Source organism: Oreochromis aureus, linkage group 23 (assembly GCF_013358895.1).
Source record: "Oreochromis aureus strain Israel breed Guangdong linkage group 23, ZZ_aureus, whole genome shotgun sequence".
NCBI lineage: Eukaryota > Metazoa > Chordata > Actinopteri > Cichliformes > Cichlidae > Oreochromis > Oreochromis aureus.
This window is the reverse complement of record NC_052963.1, coordinates 22,029,808-22,038,482: the sequence shown is the minus strand read 5'-3', so window position 1 is coordinate 22,038,482 and position 8,675 is coordinate 22,029,808. Positions and strand designations below refer to the sequence as shown.

The 8,675-nt window shown below is 41.1% G+C and overlaps 1 non-coding gene across 1 annotated transcript; it reads right to left on the bottom strand.

Moving 5' to 3' along the window:
- Positions 1-1,689: 1,689 nt before the first annotated feature.
- On the bottom strand, positions 1,690-1,762 carry trnar-ccu. Its single transcript has one exon. It is a non-coding gene; the product is annotated as a tRNA-Arg (tRNA).
- Positions 1,763-8,675: the final 6,913 nt, after the last annotated feature.

The following is an 8,675-nucleotide window of genomic DNA, read 5'->3' as shown; positions in this document are numbered from 1 at the left end:
CCGGTTTTAAAGGGTTAAGGACTCTCAGCAAAGCTGTTTCGGTGCTCTGGTGTGGTTTGAAACAAGACTGAAATTTATCACAGATGTCATGTGCATCCAGGTAAGGCTGGAGTTGGGAGAGAACTATCTTCTCTAAGATTTTGGAGAGGAACGGAAGTTTGGAGATCGGCCTATAATTAACGAGGTCACTATGGTCAAGACACCTCTTTTTAAGAACAGGTTTCACTACAGCATCTTTAAAAACAGAGGGAACATAGCCAGAAGACAATGATGAATTCATTAAAAATAAGAAACTGGGCCCAATTACATCAAAGCCATCCTTCACAATGCGAGGCGGGAGAGTATCATGTGCAGAACTAGTATTTTTCAGTTGCTCGACAATTTGCAAGGTACACAGTGACACTGGCTCAAACTGATGAAAGGTTGAAACACAAGATAGGCCGCTTTGGCACGTTTAGCAGCAACTTGAAACTCCAAGAAAGAGAAAAAAAAAAAAAAGAAAAAAGAAGAAAAGAAAGAGAAAAAAAGAAGAAGAAGAAAAAAAAAGAAGAAAAAAAGAAGAAAAAAGAAGAAAAAAAAAAGAAGAAAAGAAAGAGAAAAAAAAAGAAGAGAAAAAAAAAAATGAAACAAGCTGCTCGTTTTCTTACAGTGAGTTAGATAGACAGCCAGCAGATTGGGTGCTGAAAGGAAGAAAGGTTAGAGTTCATTCTAATTACTTATGAACACACTGTTAATATTTTGCTCGCCGTATAAGCGAACAACTGCTTCCGTGCGCGCTAAAACTAATGGCACCAATCATTTGCTATATAAATTGGCCTAGTTCTGCTGTCAGAGTATGAGCTCCTTTCTGTTTCTTGTCATTTCAAGCCATCATTGTATTTGCATCGCTGACATATCAAAGAATCCATACAGTCTTTGTACTGTGAGACAAAACCGCAATAATAAAGCGCCACAAAGGGAACAGAGTGAAAAGTTGTGACAACATGAAACGCCACAGAAATGTGAATCCAAAGTCACCAAGAGTGACTGATGGAAACTTAATCCTCAAGAAAAAAGAACAACAAAAAAACAAGTTGTCTTGTGGAGGTTGAGATGTTTCATCTGAAAAGTGAAAATCTTTTAAATGATAGAGGACAAAATGTTGTTAATCACAATATTGGCATCTAATCATAATTATTAATCACTGTGATTCGTCCGGTGGTGCCGATCCACCTAATTGATAAAAAAAATTTCATTGATGTTAAAGGTGTAAAAGTGCCTACATCTATCAAACAGGTAAGGGGCGGGGAATAAGCATGGTCGGCTAGAGAGATGCACACTTTATTAGATACAACTGTTCAGGTACTCGGTTAAAACAGTGAACATTTAAACAGATTGGCTAAAACGAAAAAAAAAAAAAACAAGAACAGAAACCTGAAGCTGACCAAATTTGGACAGCAGAAGAGGAAATGCTGCCTGGTCTGATGGGTCTTCATTTCTGCTGCCACACCCATATGGTACAGTCAAAATGTGGCATAAAAAGCAAGAATCCATTGTGCTTTTTAACACCTCAGCTGCTTATGTTGGTGTGATGACTTTCTCTTCAGGGTTCAACCAGCTGTCTAAAAGTCTTAGCAGAGGATGGTTTCGATCCATCGACCTCTGGGTTATGGGCCCAGCACGCTTCCGCTGCGCCACTCTGCTGGAAATCACCCCAGATGGGACTCGAACCCACAATCCCTGGCTTAGGAGGCCAGTGCCTTATCCATTAGGCCACTGGGGCTGCACACAGTGAGCCTAAACATGCTGCATATTGTTCAGTGTACAGCTGATCCATTGTGACCTGCAGCAGAATGGAGAAAATGTCGATTCAGCTCCTGAGCTGTGCTCTGAGCTCCACTTTGTTTGGATGTTCCTGTTGTTTGTGGACATGAAACCACACAAGGACTAGAGAGTAACTAAGATCTGGATCACTGGCTCTATTACATTAAACATTAAGCCTTTAAAGAGTCTTTGGAGCATCTTGCTGATTTCATGTGACAATTAATTAAAACAGCTCTGATTGTAAAAGGGATTCTTAGCACACTTTGGGCCGCTTAGTACCAACGGAGCATTAGTTAAACACCAATGAACAGTGTTGTTCCATCCCTATATGGCCACAGTGTACCATCTTCTGATAGCACGCCGTGTCACAAAGCTAAGATCATCTCAAACATGACAATGAGAATGACTCCACAGTCACCAGATCTCAACACCATTGGTATGTGGTGGAATGAGAGATTTACATCATGGATCTGCAGCCGTTTCCACCAATAAGAACTGTAACCTGGCTACCTATAGTCAGCTTTGATCCTCATAACCGGAGGTTGCATTGGGGTCGCTGAGCAGTCTGTGAAGGATACCTTAGATATTCTTCATTATGTCAAGGCAGTTGATAAGTTTAGTTATTTTTCTCAAATGTTTTTTGCAGCAACAAAAATCCAGGACTTGAAACACCTTTTATGTGCTTTGGTGTGAATTCAATGTAGCTTTACACTATTTCATTTGGACCAAAGCGCTAGTCCTCTTGACCTAAATTGTCTCCCTGCTGCCATTCTAAGAAAGTCATATATGCCTGCAGCAGATTGTTGTAACAGTTAAATGTGCAGCCTGGTCTTTAAATGTATCGTAGCAATCTTGTGGGAGTCATAAGCCCAGTAATTCCTCCACATGGTGAAATAATAAGGAGTAAGAGGCCATTTCCTTAGGTACACCCCGTGGTGCAAGAGCTTTTCATTCATGAAATTTTCATATTTCAAAATAATGCCCCCACTCACGCTGGCAAGTGGACTCATGAACAGCAGGAGCGGGTGAAATACCTTTCATGTCCCTCTGAATCACCACATCTGAACATTACCGAGCCTGCGGAAACAGATTTCCACCCCCTGGAAGCTTTCCCAAAAAAGGTCCAACAATGCCAAGAAGTTCGAGACTTCTCTTAATGACTTGATGTGTTTATGGGCTGATGAGCTTTTCGGTGTTTTTTTTGTACCTCCACACGTCTCAAAGAGAAGAATCTGATGAAAGTAGCGTACAGAAGTCGTCTTAATGCATTCATCCTGTCTCTGACAACAAGATAGGAGCTGACAGAATGCACGCCTGACATCCACCAGCATCCGAACGCTTGATTGGCTTATAGTATTTACATGCTCAGTGATACAGTACATCAAAAATATAAATTTTCTTGACATGAAATAAAACAAACCCTAAGGGCCTTTATATTTAAAAAACTCTCTTCATCTCCTTCAAAAAAGATGACAAGCAAAGACAAAGCTGAATTGGATAACGGAGACCTAAATGACAAGAAAACATAGAGCGGTGTGATATACAGTACCAATAACAAAATGCTTAAGTGACAAGCAAAGGAAATAAAATGAAACACAGCGCTAACGCTTCACCTCACATAAACACATCACTGCGTGAGCCTGAATGCTTGCAGAGATGGCAGGAGAGTGACATTTCATTGTACAGCTTGCTGGGTTTAATGTAAACCTCTTACAGGGTTGGTATAGATCACATTTCTCTTTAACACAAAAGGTTATTGTTCAGGGATCCGTAAAACACTGCTGAATGGACTCATTCTCCTCTTTTAATTAACATCACAGGCACATCATAATGTCACCACTTTCTCCTTTTGTCTCCCAACTGGCACTTCTTCTTCTGTTTTCTATAAAAAAAATACAAAAATATTCGCTCATGGACCCTTGGCAGGAGGAGGGGGGGGGGAGTGTGTGAAAGGCAGAGAGGCAGGGGATTGCCAGGAAGGAAATATTGTAGCGAAACAACAGCCGAGGCAGGTGTTTTTGTTTGAGCGGTCCTCTTTGGCATTTCTCAGCTGCTGAAGAACATCACTGCAATTATAGGCGACAATAGCTGCACGCGCACAGTGTAGGTTCATTACCTATAACAACCTCGGGCTTTTTAATCTGGATCCTATCAGTTCTTTCTGTTTACTCCCGCTTTTTCCTTTTCATGTCCCGCTAACAAAACACAGGGATAAAAATCTGCTGCAAATGGTATAGATGAGCTCCCATAAATTCACTTGCTAACTCCTGTGCAGCCAGATGTTCACATCTGCTAAGCGACTATAAATCCATAAGAGACAGGAAGTCATTTCCAGTGGCAGGAAGACACAGCTGACATGTGGCAACAAGTTGAAACTGAGTGAAGACGTCGGGAAAAGTCGAGAAACATTTATCTTTATGCCGTGTGCCGTGATGCATGGATGCACCGGCTCATGGGAGCAATCGCATCGTGTTTGCTTACCTACTGTTGTGTGTCAGGGCTCAGAAACATCAGTGACAACAAATCTGGAGCTTCTTTCTACAGTCCTGTGAAAAAAAGTTTTTCCAGTCCTGAAAGCAGCTTGTAGAAACACTTTTAGGAGCAATAACTTGAAATAATCTTTTTCTGTGTGACTTTATCGGTTTCTTGTTTTGTTGATTTGTCTGATTTATAAATCTGCTTCAGTTCAGTGAGGTTTGTGAGAATTTGTTCATGCACAGCTCTCTTACCGTGCCACATCTGGACTTCGACTGGGCCATAATAACACTTTGATTCTTTTCTTTCTGTTCTTCTGTTGTAGATTTGCTTGGAACCATTGTCCTGTTGCACGACCCAGTTTGGTGAAAGCTTTATCTATTGGACAGATGTCTCACATTTGACTCTAGAGTAATTTGGCATACAGATGAGTTCATGGCTGACTCAGTGACTGCAAGGTGCCGAAATCATCACCCCTCCACCACCGTGCTCGTGCTGACAGCTAGTATGAGGTGTTTGCGCTGATATGCCCCATCTAAAGTCTCAGTGCAGATTTTATATGCACTTATTCTCATGAAGATAAAGTTGGTTCCACTTTAAATCATCGTAACTACTGCAGTAAAAAGAAAAAGAACCACAAACGTTAAGACAGGGAAAAAATGGTATGAATTTCTCCCCTTGCTGGATCAGAGCGAGTGTTGCCAACTGTTTCCAAGGTGGGTAGAGTTAACCTAGAATAATCTACAGCCGCTCTAGCAAGCATGTTGGGCTGTACTGCTAATTGCTGAGACAAGCAGGCTGTTACATTTTATGGGAAAATCTGGTTTTTGGTTTTCTGTTAGAAGAAAAGAGTAAAAATAGGACAGCACTTCCTTTCAGCTAGGAAAAATATCATTTTGGCGACCACTGTTAGGCTTTTGCCAAATGCTGTAACGTACTTGTTACTTTTAAGAAAAGTAACAATTGTCTGACTGCAATTACTCAGACAGATTGGTGAAGGTTAAATAATTACCGCCTCATTTATAAATGCAAGCAGAATTCATGTCTTTGCAATTGGTTGACAGCTGCTTGCCAGTTAGTTGTATTCTTGCTATAAATATTAAAGCAAGGTTGCTGAGCACCTATGTCATTTTAAATCATCATCCTGCAGCAAACACATCACTGATTGTGGATGAAATCCTGTTTAGACCTATAAGGTTCTGACTGGACTTTGAATCTAAGTCATTAATGTGAATTTCTGTGTGTGTACATTTGCAAAGATGGCATCAGATTTGTAATTTTTGCCTATTTTTCACAGTCAGTCACTGTATTATCACAAACAGACAGCTGTGATTGCCAGCTTGACCCAAACTGATAGCAGAAGGACTTCATCTTATTGCCTTTTTCTTACCGCTTGATGCGTCAAAGTCACTTTGTAGATGGCAGCTAACTGCGAGTGGTTGCACACCTGCTCCTTGTGTTCAAAGCAACCATTTCAAAGGCAACAAGATTGCAAGTTTGTTGCACCTGGTCAACTATAGTCTCAAATCACTGTTTTTCCAAGTGTAATTGCAAACAAAAAGTGGTCACTGTAACGTAAGTATGCATGATAATGATGTTGTGAAGTGCACTGGTCAAACCGTATCCAGTTTCCAAGAGACTCTGACACAAATGTACTTTTAATTTTGGCGTGCCCTCATTATAAATACAATCCAGGGTTAGAGCCTTTAAATGTATCTCAGCTGACCTCTGAGCAGTCTTTGTGATGTTGAAGCCCGACGAGCTGCAGACCATAAGCAGTCACCAGATAGCTGTTATCACATCCAACCTCACTTCTCGTTGCCTCCTGGCTACCCAGGGGCACGCTGAAAGGTTAAACGAGTTACGACAAAATTAATTTTCTCTCCTGGATTTCTTTAACCTAAACACCACAGGGTGACTTTCACAGTCTGGGAAAGTGGGGTCGTCACACGGTGATCCACAGAGAGGGTGCGAGTGGACAAAGCTTTGTTCAGGCCTCCCCCCTTGTCCCTCTCATTGAGCCGTTCACTCCATCACTCCCTTACACCGAACAGGAAATCTCGGTCTCATCCACGGAGATGTCAGATGAGAAACGCTTTCTCCGGAGAGCAGGAGCATCCGACAGTACAGAGAACAGCTGATTCTATTCTGAGAACAAGTTTTCCTCTTTATCTCTGCTTGCTGACAGGCTGACAGACAGCTGGTTTGATTGGCAGATGCACAGGCAGGTTGATAAACTGTAACACCCCCCCCTCCCACATTAACATGGCTCTATATACGTCTGAACTCCAGCAGCTTATACCATCTTACAAGTGTGTTATTGTACATTATTTTGTTGCTATATTTGGTGAAAATTTGGTGGCGGAGGAGGAAAGTGGTGTAGATTTCTGAAAATAAGAAATGAGAGTACTTACTCTGCTGCAGCTCTTCAGTACTTGGATTTTGTCAGTGCTATTTGTTTGTACTTTTCATTTGTTCTCGTCCAGTTACTCTATATTTCATTTAGCATCAGAAACATTGAACTGTGAAATATATTCCCCCATATTTGTTTTGATGTATTTAAACATTTTTTTTATGTTCTTCTACTTTTTATTTCCTTTTCCTTTCACTGCAGCAATAATCGCCAGAAAAACTGAGCCGTAAACAATTTCTTCTTTGGCTACATGTTAAAAGTACAGCAGTGAAAACTAGAAAAAGGACACATCCCCCTAAATTCTACTCTTGCCCTGTGTCAGCTTGGCTATAGATGGGTAAGTTACTATCCTTTTAGCAACTAATAGGTTGTTGATGACTAATTTAGGGTTGTGGTTAATATAACATCCACCTGTCTATATGGCTCTGACACGCTGACCACAAAACAAGCTGCCTAATAAGCAGCTGGCCAAAATGGGAGTCTTCTAGTTTCTGGGAATGCATTTGACCCGAACCCCAATTATTTTGCAAGTAACTGGTGGATGTCAGGAGGTTAAATAGGATCTGTTTGTTTATGTTTGGAGAAAGAAGGAAGATGCATATTTTTTTCTTTAAGTTTTTGTGAAATTATTTTGTTTCTGTGTGCAAGGTAAAATAATGAAAGCATCCAAAAAAAAGCTAGGATAGTAAATAGGCTATAGGGTGGGTCAATAAATAACTATCCATTTGTTAATAGTGGCACAGCCTTCTGTCGCTACGTACAGTCTAAAATACTATCAAAAGTCTATGTAAGATGTAATGCATTAGATTTAATACACAAAATACTGAATATAAAATTAAAAAGCTTAAACTTGATTGACTCTGAGTGGGTAGAATATAAAAATTGTATTTGGATATGACAGCAATATACCTGTATGCGTTCTCAGTTATTCAAGCTGCTTGAGTTGAAGACTGCTTAACTTCTTCTTGCAGGTTCGTGAAGATTGTCACCTCTCATTAAAAAGGCTTCTTCAGCAAATGGGGAGTCCCAGATATTTAATAAATACCTAACCCTCCCCGAAGCGAAGCAGTGACACCAACTATCAGTCACCTGTGACAGTCAAAACTCATTCACACCTTGGCCCATGCGACCCTCAGTAGACTGCTATTTATATAGTACTCAATTTTCTTACTAAAAGCCTCAGTTACACAACATTTTCTATGCCTGAACACTTTTAACCTCACACTCACAAACTCACACTCCAGCGGATACGTCGAGGGGTAACTTGGGGTTTGATATCTTGCTTAAGGATACTTTGACATGCAGGCTGGAGTGGATCAAACCACTGACCTTCCAGTTACTAGACCCTTAATAACTCACATGATGACAAGGTGGGTCAGCGACCCTCAGGAACACCTCCAAGATGGCATCCATCCATCTTCTTGCTGCATATCCAGGTCCAAGTTGTGAGTTGCTTTCCCCACCCACCTCCTCTAGAACTTCCGGTGGGACACTAAAGCATTTCCAAGCCAACCAAGAGACATAATCACTCTAATGTGTCTTTGTCCTCCCAGCTGGACAAAACACCTCACCTAGGAAGTGTCCAGGACTCATCCTGGTCAAAACCCCCAAATACCTAAACTGACTACTGAGAGCTCTGACACCCTTTAGAGGAAGATCATTTTAGCCACATGAAACCGCAATCACTTCCTTCCTCGCCTCACTTAAGAAGTGACAACAACTTTTAAAAGTAAACAAGCCATTTGGATGAGAAGTGAAACGCCTTCAGAAGGAACCCTCCGAAAAAAGAGGTCCGGTTGCATTCATTGTCTTACGGCACATGAATTCACCCTCCACAATAGCTAGATATTTAATTTGCTGCTGCGACTGCAAGACACTTTGCAACCCACTATAACCCACACTCACTGACAGCTGCTCTCTTCCACACAGCAGTCTGCTACTGCAGAACACAGACACCAGATATAAACTATGTCAAATATAAACT